At 41.5% G+C, this 14,129-nt stretch overlaps 1 protein-coding gene across 3 annotated transcripts in view; it reads right to left on the bottom strand.

Moving 5' to 3' along the window:
* LOC104588665 (V-type proton ATPase subunit a1-like) overlaps positions 1-14,129 on the bottom strand; it is a 90,476-nt gene that overhangs the window by 73,548 nt on the left and 2,799 nt on the right. The gene's annotated exons all lie outside the window — the stretch shown is intronic.

The raw sequence follows: 14,129 nt of genomic DNA on the forward strand, positions 1-14,129 counted from the left end.
AAGTCAGTTTATGCATAATCCTATAGAAGTTCATCTGCAGGTTGTTCATCGAATTCTGCACTATTTGAAAGCCAATCCAGGAAAAGGAATTTTATTCAAAAGAAATGGGGGGCTGGCTCTTGAAGCATATACAGATGCCGATTATGCAGGATCTCCAGTAGATAGACGGTCCACTTCCGGTTACTGTACCTTCTTGGGAGGAAACTTAGTCACTTGGAGGAGTAAGTAGCAAAATGTAGTGGCTCGGTCAAGTGCAGAGGCAGAATTCAGGGCTATGGCACAAGGAGTGTGTGAATTACTCTGGTTGAAGATAATTTTAGAAGACCTGAAGATTCCACGAGAAGAGCCTAAGAAACTATATTGCGATAACAAGTCAGCCATCAATATTTCTCACAATCCTGTTCAACATGATAGGACGAAGCACATAGAAATTGACCGACACTTTATAAAAGAGAAACTGGACAGCAAGTTGATTTGCACTCCCTATGTGTCTACAAAAAGACAACTGGCCGATGTACTTACTAAAGGGCTCAATAGTACAGACTTTCGAAGAATTATAGCCAAGCTGGGAATGGAGGATCTCTACTCACCAGCTTGAGGGGGAGTGTTGGAAAACGTGGGGTTACTGGTGCAGATCTATATTTGGTAGTTGTGTAAAAATAGAATTGTATATATTCCTAGGATTGTGGAAGGATTGATTTAGAAAGTTTTTTTTCAATTCTTGTACTTTCTATTTTCTTTTCTTTCTATTTTTCTACTTTCTATTTTCTTTTCTTTCTATTTTTTTTCTTCTTTCTATTTATTGCAGCAGCTTACTGTATAAATATGCCGATTGGCAATAGAATGAAATACATCAGTATTCTACCATTCCAAAACAACAACCCTTCTTGGAAGAGGAGACGTGTGATTCCATGGGTGACAGGATTAGCAAATAACAGTTGATTGTGGGTGAAAGCCAGTTGGGAGTGACTATTTCGAATCCTATTCAAATGGAAAGCTTTTCATTCCCTTTCTTGGCCGACAAGGAAAAGGAAATGTGGCCAATAAACTTGGAGGCCGCACAGGTTCCCTCTCTTCCTACAAACAAGTCCCCCAGTAGAGTTTAGTTAGAAATAGCTACCGATTTTGAGAGGCAGGACCATACTTTGCAATTTTGCACAAAGACTCCAGCTAGGAACAAACTATCAGAGGTTGATTTTACTTGTAAGTTTGACAAAGAGTTGGCTGAACATGGTACACCTCCACAGCTCGTTCAAACACAGGGAAAGGATTCTGCCTATACTCACAACATTGGAACTTCACCTTCTGACCTCTTCCCATCAGCTCCCGTGGAACCAGGTATGCTTGTCCATTCGGTTTCAGATACTATCTTGGGTTCTTTGCCTGAAGCAGGTGCTCTGACTTCCCAACTAGAAAGAACAGCCAATAGTGAAAGGGGTGTGTTTGCTGGAGAACAGCAGCCGAAGAAGAAGAAGAAGAAGAAGAAGAAGATTTGAGAATGGCGGCTTTCTCACTTCAGCCGGCCCTATAATCTTATATAGATGTTTACAAAGTAATGTTACAAGAATGGACTAGAATGCCCGTGATTAGTGATGGGACACCTAGACATAAAAAGAACAAAACAAGTTTAGGCCCAATAACTAAGAACTTAAAAACATAAATAAGACTAACATAAACACTAAACCAATTGAACCAACACTCCCCCTCAAGCTAAGCATGGATGTTAGTCATGTTTAGCTTGCCAAGTCTAAGAATTTCATTGAAGCTAGTCCTTTTGTTAGCACATCTGCAATCTGCATCTCGGAAGGAGTATAAGGAATGCAGAGTTCCCCTGAGACTATTCTTTCTCTAACGAAGTGTCGATCAATCTCAATATGCTTCGTCCTATCATGTTGCACTGGGCTATTTGCAATGTTGATGGCAGCCTTGTTGTCACAGTACAGCCTGAGAGGACACTCGACCCTTATCCTGAGCTCACCAAGAAGGGTCCTAAGCCACAATAGTTCAACAACACCATGAGCCATAGCTCGATATTCAGCCTCTGCACTTGATCTAGCAACCACATTCTGCTTTTTACTTCGCCATGTAACCAAATTCCCTCCAACGAACGTGCAATACCCAGAAGTAGACTTCCTGTCTGTAGAGAACACTGATGTGGGCCCCACGGCTGTGGTCCCCACTGTGTTCGTATGACAGCACATGTAACCTTTGTTAGTTATGTCAGTGTTAGTTGGTAGTTATCTTAGACAGCTTGTTATTTCAGTTTATTATTTGTTTTATTTGCCATGTAAGCATTAAGGGCAGAATTGCCCTTTCCTACATTTAGTGAACATAACCTATAAATATTGAGAGAGTGGTGTCCCTCCTTTCAAAACCCTTGTGTACTTCTGCTTTCTTCTCCCTCTTTCTTCTTTTCTCAATCCGAAATCTTTTGGAATTCAAGACTGACTGTAGTCTTGATCGACTACTCTGTCTACAACAGAACCAGCCCAATATGCATCAGTATACGCTTCAATTTCAATTTTATTGTGTTTTTTGAACATAATTCCTTTTCCTGGGCAAGTCTTCAAATACCTAAGAATCATTTCCGCTGCTCTCATATGAGGAATCTTTGGAGAGTGCATGAACTGGCTGACAACATGTACAGCATAAGCAATATCTGGTCAAGTGAGAGACAGATATATCAATTTCCCTACCAGTTTTTGGTATCTCTCTTTATCAAGGTAGTCCTCTCCCACTGATTCCTGTAGACAATGATTCTGTTCTATTGGAGTATCTGCCGGTCTACTCCCCATCATACCTGTCTCCTCTAGAAGATCAAGGACGTACTTCCGTTGACATATAAAGATGCCCTCTTGTGACCTAGTAACTTCAAATCCAAGGAAGTATCTCAGATGGCCCAAGTCTTTGATCTCAAACTCAAGTGCCAAGAACTTCTTCAATCTTTTTATCTCTTCTAAACCATTCCCTGTAGTCACCATATCATCCACATAGACGATGAGTGTCGTAAGCCTGCTATCCTGTTTCCTTATGAACAAAGTATGATCTGCACCACTTTGAGTGTATCCCACTCTCTTCATGGCCCCACAGAGCTTCTCAAACCAAGCTCGAGGGGACTGCTTAAGACCATATAATGCTTTCCTCAGTCTATACACTTTCCCATCAAAACCATAACCTGGTGGAGGATCCATGAATACCTCTTCATGTAGATCGTCATTTAGGAAAGTGTTCTTCACATCCAACTGATGTAGCTCCCATGAGAAGTTTGCAGCTAATGAAAATAGAACCCGGATTGTGTTGAGCTTTGCGACTGGAGCAAAGGTCTCTTGGTAGTCAATCCCTTCCTTTTGAGTAAACCCCTTCGCCACTAGTCTGGCCTTGTATCTTTCAATGAACCTGTCCTCCCTATGCTTCACAGTGAACACCCACTTGCATCCCATAGTGCTCTTCCCTTCTGGTAGATCCACTAATTCCCAAGTCCTGGCTTTCATTAAGGCTTTCATTTCTTCATTCATAGCCTCTCTCCATCTTGGATCAGACACTGCCTCTGAGTACCTAGTAGGGACATGCATAGAAGAGAGAGCAGACACAAAGGAATAATAACGAGGAGATAAACGCGAGTAAGAAACATATTCAGCAATGGGGTGTCGGATAGTACAAGAACGGGTAGACTTACGAAGAGCAATAGAGAGATCCAAATCAGAAATATGAGTGATGAGATTACCTGGAGTTGTTGAGACAGATTGATCCGAGTCCGATTGGTTGCTACCATGAGTTGGAGGATCTTTTTTTCCTTCTGTTGTAGGTAATTCTCATATCTTTTTGTTGCCTACTAGTGTCCTCAGTTACATTCACAGCATCAAGAGTGCTAACGGGTTCAAAAAAAGAGGGAGAAGAAGAATCCTCTTCCATCCCACTAGTCTCCCCTGAAGAGGATTCTGGGAAGAATGAAAATAGGATTAAGACTCAAAAAATACCACATCCTTTGTGGCGTATTTCTTCTTGGTAACGGGATCATAACACTTGTAACCCTTCTATGTAGGAGAGTACCCTAGAAAGATTCCTTTCGTAGCCCTAGGATCTAACTTGGTCTTCTTTGGATCCTTTACATGAATAAAACATACACAACCAAAGACTCTAGGTGGAAGAGAAAAGTCTGGAAGATTAGGGCAAAGGACAGAGAAAGGAGTTTTCATACCCAACACCTTGGATGGCATCCGATTTATCAGATATGATGCAGTAAGGACTGCTTGAAACCAATGGTGCTTGGGAACCTTGTGCTGAAATAGTAAAACTCGAGTTGTCTCCAATAAGTGTCTATTTTTGCGCTCAGCAACCCCATTCTGTTGAGGGGTACTAGCACAAGATGACTGGTGTAGCATGCCTACATCCTCCATGAACAGGTTCAAGGATCTTTCAAAATATTCAGCAACATTGTCTGAATGGAATTGCTTTATCTTCTTGTCGAATTGAGTTTCAATCATTTTACAAATGCCATGATTATCCGTGGCACTTCATCACGTCCTTTTAACAAGTAGGTCCATGTGCATCATGAATAGTGATCAATAAAACTGATAAAGTAACGAGAGCCATCTACAGAAACAAGAGGTGAAGGGCCCCAAACATCAGAATGGACCAAATCAAAGGGAGCTTGAATTCCATTACTAGAAATTGGATAAGAGTTTTACATTGTTTTGACAACTGACACACTTCACAAACTAAACTTTGACTTGAAATACCCTTGAAAAATTCAGGAAACAACCCTTGCAATGACGAAAAAGGTAAATGACCTAGCCTAGCATGCCACAAGTGTAACATAGCTATTGATTCCTCATTATTCTGACTACTGGCAGCAGATGATTGTAAGGCCGAACTGATGTCTGCATCAAAATAGTAGAGACCTCCACACTCATGACCGCTCCCAATCGTTCTCTTCGTCAGTCTGTCCTGAAAGACATAATAAGTAGGAAAGAAAGTTATGCTACAGTTTAAATTCTTGGTAAGCTTCGAAACAGATAAGAGATTGGAAGTAAGATTGGGAACATGTAGAACAGATTTAAGAGAGAGGTCCTTGCTTAGGTCAACCCCCCCCCCCCTTCCCAGAGATGGTGGAGAGAGAACCATCAGCAACTCTCATCTTATCTTGGCCAGACATCAAATGATAAGAAGAAAATAAAGAGGACATGTGTGTCATGTGGTCAGTTGCACCGGAATCAATAATCCAAGAAGTAGACTCTATAGAACTAGTTGCACTATAAGCAGAGACAATACCTGATCTGGCAAGAGAGGTGGAAGCAAGGGAATTAGTCCTTAGACAGGTTAAGGCCCGACTAAGGACCTCTACCTCATCAGCAGTGAAATCCAAGGACCCGGATGTGTGGGAATTAGCAATCTATCCCATGGGAGGAGGTGTAACTGTAGATGTGTTCGGGCTCTCACTACTGTGACTAGTAACAAGGTTCCCACTTGTTGTTTGATTCCTCTGAGGCTTCTTGTCTTTCCTTAACGCAGCTGGTTTCAGATGAGGATAAAGAAGCCAACAAGTCTCTTTTAGATGTCTTTCACCTCCACAATGAGTGCACTTAAGATGCCTCTTGTCCGAGTGCTTGCTCCCTTTTTGGTTTGAAGAAATCAAGGCTGAATGTTCAACAGGCTGTATTTGAGTGTCAACTTGCATCTCTTTCCTCCTAACCTCTTCATTCCTTACTAGATAGTAGACATGGTGTAAATCTGGCATTTCATCCCTTCCCAAAATTTGAGACCTTATGCTCTCATACATTGGGTCTAAGCCAGCCAAGAACTTAAAGGCTCTACCTTCTTCAATTTGTTTATCATGCCTCTCCTTGTCTCTTATATTCTCCCAACCAAGAATAAGATGATGATCAAGTTCTTCCCATAGTCCTTCTAGGGTTGCAAAATAAGTTGCAACTGTCATATCTCCTTGTCTCAATGCAGCAATGTCTTGGTTTAGCCCATAGATTCTTGCATTGTTCTTTCTCTGTCCATAAGTTTTAGACACTTTCTCCCAAATCTTAGCAACAATGAGAAAGTGCTGAACAGTCCTGGCCACTCATGGAGTCATCGAAGCAAGCAGCCAGGACATAACAGTAGCATTTTCCTTACGCCATATTGCGTACTCCACACTACCCACTTCAGGTTCCTGCTTCTGTCCATCTAAATAACCTGTAAGTTCCCGGGAAGTAATGAAGAGCATGGCTGAAACAGACCATTCTCTGAAGTTATATTCATCCAACAATACACTGGTGATCTGCAAGCTGTGCAGATTTGGGTTTTCCAGATTAGAAGACCTTCCACCAGTTCTATTATCCCTAGAAGACACTTCTCCCGATACTGGAGACTTATCGAAGCTGTTACAAGTCTGAGAACCCCTCGTAACAGGTCTAAAACCAAGAACAATCCACCCTTGTACTATGCTGAACACTTCTGGACTGGGCTTTGACTTCTGCTGTCATAGCTGTAGCCGAGGGCAATACCTCTTTGGCACCTCCGATGGTCGAACCTAGACTGTGACCATCCTTACGATCTGTACTAGGACTGTCTAACTCAGTCCTTCCACCTAGATCTGTTCCACACAGATCTCTCTTAGCAGCCAAATGGATACTACCTGCTGCAGGGTTTCTAGTAGGCCATTAGCTTTTGGAACAAACTCCCCTTGGGCCCTACAACCAAGGGAAACCCTAGATACAGACCTTGTTGTGTTCTACGATCAGCCCTAGGGTTTCTTCACAGTGGCCGAGATAGGAGAGAGAGAGAAAAAAAGAAGGAATAGACAAGTGGAGAAAAGAGGCGGTTGTAACCAGTCAAACCGATTAGTGCTTTGATACCATGTTTGCTAGAGAACAGTAGTCGAAGAAGAAGAAGATCTGAGAATGGCGGCTTTCTCACTTCAGCCGGCCCTATAATCTTATATAGATGTTTACAAAGTAATGTTACAAGAATGGACTAGAATGCCCCTGATTAGTGATGGGACACCTGGACATAAAAAGAATAAAACAAGTTTAGGCCCAATAACTAAGAACTTAAAAACATAAATAAGACTAACATAAACACTAAACCAATTGAACCAACAGGGTGAAGGCCTCCAACTGGGAGAAGGTGAGAGAGAACTCGATCTGAAAAGGAGAAAGGAAGAGGAGCTAGAAAGGATTTGAGACCAAATTTGTATGTTGCTGGAGGAATATAAACAAAAAGAGGAATCTCTGGATGCAAATACAGAGAAATTGGTTCCTTTTTGCTTTGAGAAAGGGGGTGAGAAGATAGCAACAGGTGAAGAGTCCTTGAGGACAATGAAGGGAAAGAAGGGAAAAAGTACAAAAAGATCAGAAGTGGAGCGCTTAATTTCAGATATTGAGGGGGCATTGAATTTAGTGGGAGAGGGGAGAGAAGGAAGGGTTCCAAGTAGTGGGGGAGAGTGACTGAAGTGGGTCTTCTATATGCGTTGCCAATGAAAATAGTTAGTTGGAATTTGAGGGGGCTTGGAAGTTCTAGCAAAAGAAGGCTAATAAAAGATTTGTTGAGAAGAGAATGTAGTGCTTCAAGAAACTAAGTTACCAGGGTTAGATAGAAGGTGGGCAATAAGTGTTTAGAATATTAGAGTGAGATGGATTTATGCACCCTCTTGGGGTGCCTCGGGGGGACTAGTCACCTTCTGAAAAGAGGATGTGGTGGAAGCTCTAGAGGAATTAAAAGGCAATTTCTCAATTTCTTTGAAACTTAGGAACCTGGAGGATGGCTCTATGTGGGTGTTAACAAATGTGTATGGGCCCAACAACTATAAAGAGAGAGAAATGAGTTCTGGGATGAGCTCTATGCAATTAAAGGATTATGGGAGGGCCCTTGGTGCTTGGGTGGAGATTTAATGTAATTAAGTTTATAGAGGAATCAAATAACCCCCAACAGACTATTACAACCAGTATGAGGAAGTTCAATGACTTAGTCAATCTTTGTGAGTTAAAGGAATTCCCATTACTTCAAGCCATCTTTACTTGGACTAACTTTCAGGAAAACCCAACCTACTCAAAGCTGGACCATTTTCTCTTTAATGCAGCGTGGGAGAATCTTTGGAGGGGTTTGGTAACAAAAGCCTTGCCTAGAGTCACTTTTGATCACTGCCCTATTATGTTAGGACAGGAACGGTTAGGTGGTGGACCTAGACCTTTTAGATTTGAGAACATGTGGTTGACGCACCCGGATTTTGTAAAGAAGGTTGGAGAATGGTGGAGTGAGGAATTGAGGGCTGTAAAATGGAAAGGAGTGTGGTTCCACAAAAAACTGAAAATGTTGAGGGTTGTTCAAATTAACAAAGCAATGGGCGAAGAAGAGAAGAGAAGGAGAGAAAAGGAGAAGAGAGGAATAGATTGAGAGAGACTCAAGTTCATGCTAGCGGCTCCAACCTTTTTTATTATATATACTAGGGCGACCGTACAACTTTAAATAAGGCAGAAAAGACAAAAAATACCCCTTTGCGGCATACACCAAATATTACATCACCCCCCTCAAGTTGGGGCATAGATGTCAATCATCCCTAACTTGTCACATAGATCATAATGCCGCAAGGAATTCAATCCCTTAGTAAAGACATCTGCAAGTTGTTCCTCTGAGCAGATGTAAGGGGTGTAAACTTCTCCTTTCTCAAGTTTCTCTCTAATAAAATGCTTATCAACTTCAATATACTTGGTTCTATCATGGAGAGCTGGGTTTGCAGCAATATTGATAGCTGCTTTGTTGTCACAATAGAGTGACATAGGATCTTTAGTTTGGAAGCCCAATTCACTTAAAAGGTTCTTGATCCATAGTAGTTCTGCAACTCCATGTGGCATGGCCCTATATTTCGCCTCTACACTGGATCAAGCAACCACACTTTGTTTCTTACTCCTACAAGTAACAAGATTTCCCCTTACAAAGGTGCAGTAACCACTGGTGGATTTCCTGTCATCTACAGAGCCAGCCCAATCAGCACTAGTGTAAGTCTCAAATCTCATATGCACATGCTTCTTGAACAATAGGCCTGTCCCTGGGAATTTCTTCAGATATCTCAGTACCCTGTTTACCGCTTCCAGATGTGCTACCTTAGGAGCATACATAAACTGGATGAGAACCCCCACAGCATATGCTATGTCAAGCCTAGTCATGGATAAATAGAGCAGTCTTCCCACAAGTCTTTGGTACTGCTTTGGATCCTCCAAAAGCTCACCACCACAGTCCCCAAGTTTATGATTCACATCCATAGGAGTGTCAGCAAGTTTGGCCCCAAGTTTTCATGTATCTTTCAAGAGATCTAGGGTGTACTTCCTTTGAGAGATGAAGATGCCCTGTTGGGAGTGGGCCACTTCAATTCCAAGGAAGTAACGCAATGGACCTAGATCCTTCACCTCAAATTGTGTAGCTAGGAACCTTTTTAACCTTTGTATCTCTAAGACCTAACCACCGGTAATGACAATATCATCAACATAAACAATCAGAGTTGTTATTTTCCCTTGTTCCTTCTTTACAAAGAGTGTGTGATCAGATTGGCATTGCCTAAACCCCATTTGTTGAACTGCCTGGTGAAATCTGCTAAACCAAGCCCTTGGTGATTGTTTTAAGCCGTATAAGGACTTCTTTAATTTGCATACTTTCTACTCTTTACCCTTAGCACAGAAACCAGGAGGTTGAGTCATGTATACTTCCTCTTCCAAATCCCCATTCAAGAAGGCGTTTGTAATGTCTAGTTGATGAAGCTCCCAATCAAGAATTGCCACCAAAGATATAAGAACCCGGATAGAATTCATTTTTGCCACAAGTGCAAAAGTCTCAACATAGTCAACCCCATACACCTGTGTAAAACCCTTCGCAACCAATCTAGCTTTATATCTCTCAACTGTGACGTCTGCCTTGTATTTCACAGAGAACACCCACTTGCACCCTACAGGTTCCTTTCCCTCGGGAAGATCCACCAGCTCCCATGTGCCATTTTTGTGAAGGGCATTGATTTCTTCCTTCATAGCCTCTATCCACTTAGGAGAAAGAAGAGCATCTGTGACACTTTAGGGACTAGGACATTATCAATTTCAGATAGGAAAGCACGAAATGAAGATGAGACATTTTCATAGGATAAAAATTGAGCCATGGGGTGGTGTATGGTGCATGATCTGACCCCCTTCCTTTTTGCAATAGGAAGGTCAAGATCACAATTTGAAGTGTTAATATCAATAGGTTCAGGAGTTTCAACAGGGATAATAGTACTTGGGTGAGGGCATTGATTCAGCTCCTGACAGTTCGATGGCATTGGTTACGTAGTTTCAGGTTGTACCTTGGCTATTGAACTCTATTGGCCTTGACTTCTATAACGTTGTCTCCGAAAGACACGAAATGGAGGAGGGTCAGGTGGGGAAGGCAGCAAGACTTGAGTTTGCTTTTGTTTCTCCTCACTGGTGCAACGTTGTTTGCCTTTACAGACTGCAATGGGGAGGTCAAGGTCATCCAAAGGAGGTAAAGTAGCAATAGTGGAAGGTATCTCAGTGGGACCTGGATCTGATAAAGGGACTGTGGTACCTAGATCTGGATCCGCAGAAGGAACTGGGGCTGGCCTGGACTGCTGATGACCGAAATCAACCTGCCTCCACCGCCTGTGATAGACTCGTAAATCCTGACACCTCTGACAACCCTCCCCATTACATCCCTCATCACTCAATGGAACAAGTAAAGGAACTTCTGATGAATTAACCCCACTCTCACTACTCTCCCCCTGAGGAGAAACCCTAGGGTAATAGGGTACCTCTTCAAAGAAAGTAACATCCGTCGAGACAAATCTCCTCCCAGAAGTAGGGTCATAGCAGCAATAACCCTTTTGAGTTTGTGCATAACCGAGAAAAATACATTTGGAGGCCTTAGGATCAAATTTGGAACGATGAAGTCCAAGAATTTGAACAAAGCAAGTGCAACCAAAGGTTTTAAGGGGAACAGTAAACAATTCTTTATAAGGGTATAGAATGGTAAATGGAGGCTTCATGTCAAGAACCCGTGAAGGAACTCGATTAATGAGATACACTGTTGTAAGAATAGCATCTCCCCATAAACGAATAGGCACATTGGAGTTAAACATAATGCTTCTAGCCACCTCCAATATGTGCCTAATCTTCCTCTCAGCAACCCCATTCTACTGCGGTGTATAAGGACAAGTACTCTGGTGAATAATCCCATGATCAAGCAAATAAGAGGCTAATGGGTTGGTAAAGTATTCTTTCGCATTATCAGATCTGAAGATTTTGATTTTGACCCCAAACTGGGTTAAAATCACCTGATGAAAGATCTGGGTCAAAGCAGGAACCTCATCTCGAGAACGCATAAGGTAAACCCAAGAAAAGTGGGTATATTCATCAACAAACAACAAGAAATATCTATATCCCCCCATAGGAGTGATGTGATACAGGCCCCAAACATCGGTATGCACAATATCAAAAGAACTACTACTTCTTTTATTACTCAAGGAATAAGATGTTCTACAATGCTTTGCAAGCTCACAACTCTCAAATCTCAAATTTGACATCTGAACAGACTCAAACAAATTTGGAAACAAGCTCTTCAAAGACCGAAAGGATAAATGACCCAACCGATTATGCCAAAGCATAACCTGACTAACAGACTGAGAAACAAAAGACTTCTTATCTTCATGATCTTCCCAATGAGAACTCTTTCCAAGCAGATAGATCCCATTCGTCTCACGGCCAGTCTCAATCACCTTCCTTGTCTCCAAGTCCTAAAAAACACATCGGTCAGGGAAAAAAGTTACTGAACAATTCTGATGTTTTGTAATACTACTGACTGAAAACAAGTTAGTATCAAGCTTAGAAATATGCAGAACTGAAGATAAGGAAATGTGGTATTAGACAACTTGATGCCTCCCTTGCCAGAAATGGGAACAAGGGAACCATCAGCAATGGACACTTTATCTCTACCAGAAGATAAGTGGTAGGTAGTGTATAGTGATGGCAAGCTAGTCATATGGTCAGATGCACCTGAGTCTATTACCCAACAATTTTCAGTGTTACTTGGAGCTGAAGCATGGTAAGTTGAGGCCCAAGTACCTGAATGAGCAAAGACTGATATGGGAGGAGTTTATGGTGGCTGAGATGATTGAGCTGAATTCTCAACTTCCTTTTCCAACTAAGTTAGGGCAGCCCGGACAGCAGATAGGGTGTCTAGAGGCGTGTCTTTTGTGCCCGATGATGATGCAGAATCGGTATTAACAGCTATATGAGCATTACCCCTTTTGTTCCTCAGTTTTGTTGGGACTAGATGAGGGTGCAGCTTCCAACATGTGTCTTTAGTATGCTTAGGTTTCTTGCAATGTTCACACACTAAATCCCGCTTATCTTCCTTCTTTATATCCCTCTCCGTATCACCCCCAGACTTAGGTTTAACTACTACTAAGGCTGGTGGGAAGGGTTGATGTTGCATCATAACCTTTCTCCTAGTCTCTTCACTATGCACTAAGGAGTAGGTAGGCTTGAGATAAGGTCACACTATTCCTTGTTAGTATTTGTTGTCTCACAATATCATAGTCAAGATTCATACTAGCTAGGAATTCAAAAACCCTATTAGTTTCAACTTGCTTTCTACGAGTCTATGCATCCTTCTAACTTTCCCACTCAAGTGTTTCTAGGTGGTCAATTTCATACCACAAAGATTTCAAGGTAGAGAAGTAAACCGAGACTGGTTTCTCTCCTTGCTTAAGGTTGTTAACCTCACACTTCAAGGGGTTGGGAATAAGTCTCTTTCATGACATCCCAGATTTCCTTGGCTGTTTTTGCCCACAAATAGTTTCGGCTGATATGTGGTTGCATAGAGTTGCACAGCCATGTCATAACCAAATAGTTCTCCTGAACCCATGTGGTATAAGTTTGGTCTTCCTTAGTTGGTTCTTTCACATCTCCCAACAAGTAGTTGAGTTTTCCTTTGCCCCCAATGGCCATCATGGCCTATTGAGTCTATTCTAAGTAGTTTGATCCATCAAAGTTCACAGTTGTAATCTGAAAGGCATTCTTAGACATGTTACCAGAATTGCTAGTCCCAAAAACACCTTCTCCCTGATTCTTGAACTCCATTCTTGGTCAAGAATTAATAATAAAAAACCATTTAAACTACTGTAATAGAAAAACACCCAAACAACTAATAACAGCCGGCCTAGGTCTTCCAAAGAACAAAGAAAACAGAATTTTGTATGAAACCAGTTCAAAATCTGATTTGAAACCAACAACAATTCTGAATAGGTTTTCTCTCAAAACCCTAAAGGAAAAAAAAAAAAACAGATTTTCCAGCCGCACCTCTCAGAATAGACCAAGAAGATTTTTTCCAAGGTTATTCTCAAGAAAAAACTTACTTTATGAAAGAAAATATTTGGTCGCCACCTTCTGCCTGTTGCAAAACCCTAATCTTGAGGATCCGAAGCCTTTTCTGATTCTTCCTGTTGCAAAACCCTAATCTCCAGCCTTCTACAATCTTCTTAGTAGCAGCCGCACACTACCAGTAACCTCCAAGAATCAGTCGATCCTCCTTCTTTGTTGAAAAACTTCTAAAGCTAGGAAATTCTCATGTAGTCAATCTAATTAGACTAACATAAGAGCTCCTAGGTCGGCTCTAATACCAAGTAGTCGATCAAGACTACAATCAGTCTTGAATTCAAAGAAAAGAAAGAAGAAATTTCAGAAGAGAAGAAGAAGAGAGAGAGAAAAGAGAAGAAGCACACGAAGAGATTTTGAAAAGAGAGAGAGAGGGTTGATCAGTAGATCTGCCGACCCACTCTTAATATTTATATATGTTGACTAAGTGTAAAAGGGCTGAATTGTCCTTATTGCTTACATGGCAAATAAACTAATAATAAAGCTGAGATAACAAGCTGTAATAACAAACTGAAATAACTACCAACTAACACTGACATAACTAACAAAAAATATGCTGCCATACAAACATAGTGGGGACCACAGCAGTGGGGTCCACATCAGTGTACTCTACAGTCTATAAATAGCTCTACCTATTCTTCTTAGAAAACAAATCATCATCCAAATGATGCCAAAATTGAAGGATTTCAGTGAGTCTTTGACATAGGAAATTAGGCAAAGGTAAAGTGA

The sequence above is a fragment of the Nelumbo nucifera genome, chromosome 2, assembly GCF_055504915.1.
Source record: "Nelumbo nucifera cultivar China Antique chromosome 2, China Antique-T2T, whole genome shotgun sequence".
Lineage (NCBI taxonomy): Eukaryota > Viridiplantae > Streptophyta > Magnoliopsida > Proteales > Nelumbonaceae > Nelumbo > Nelumbo nucifera.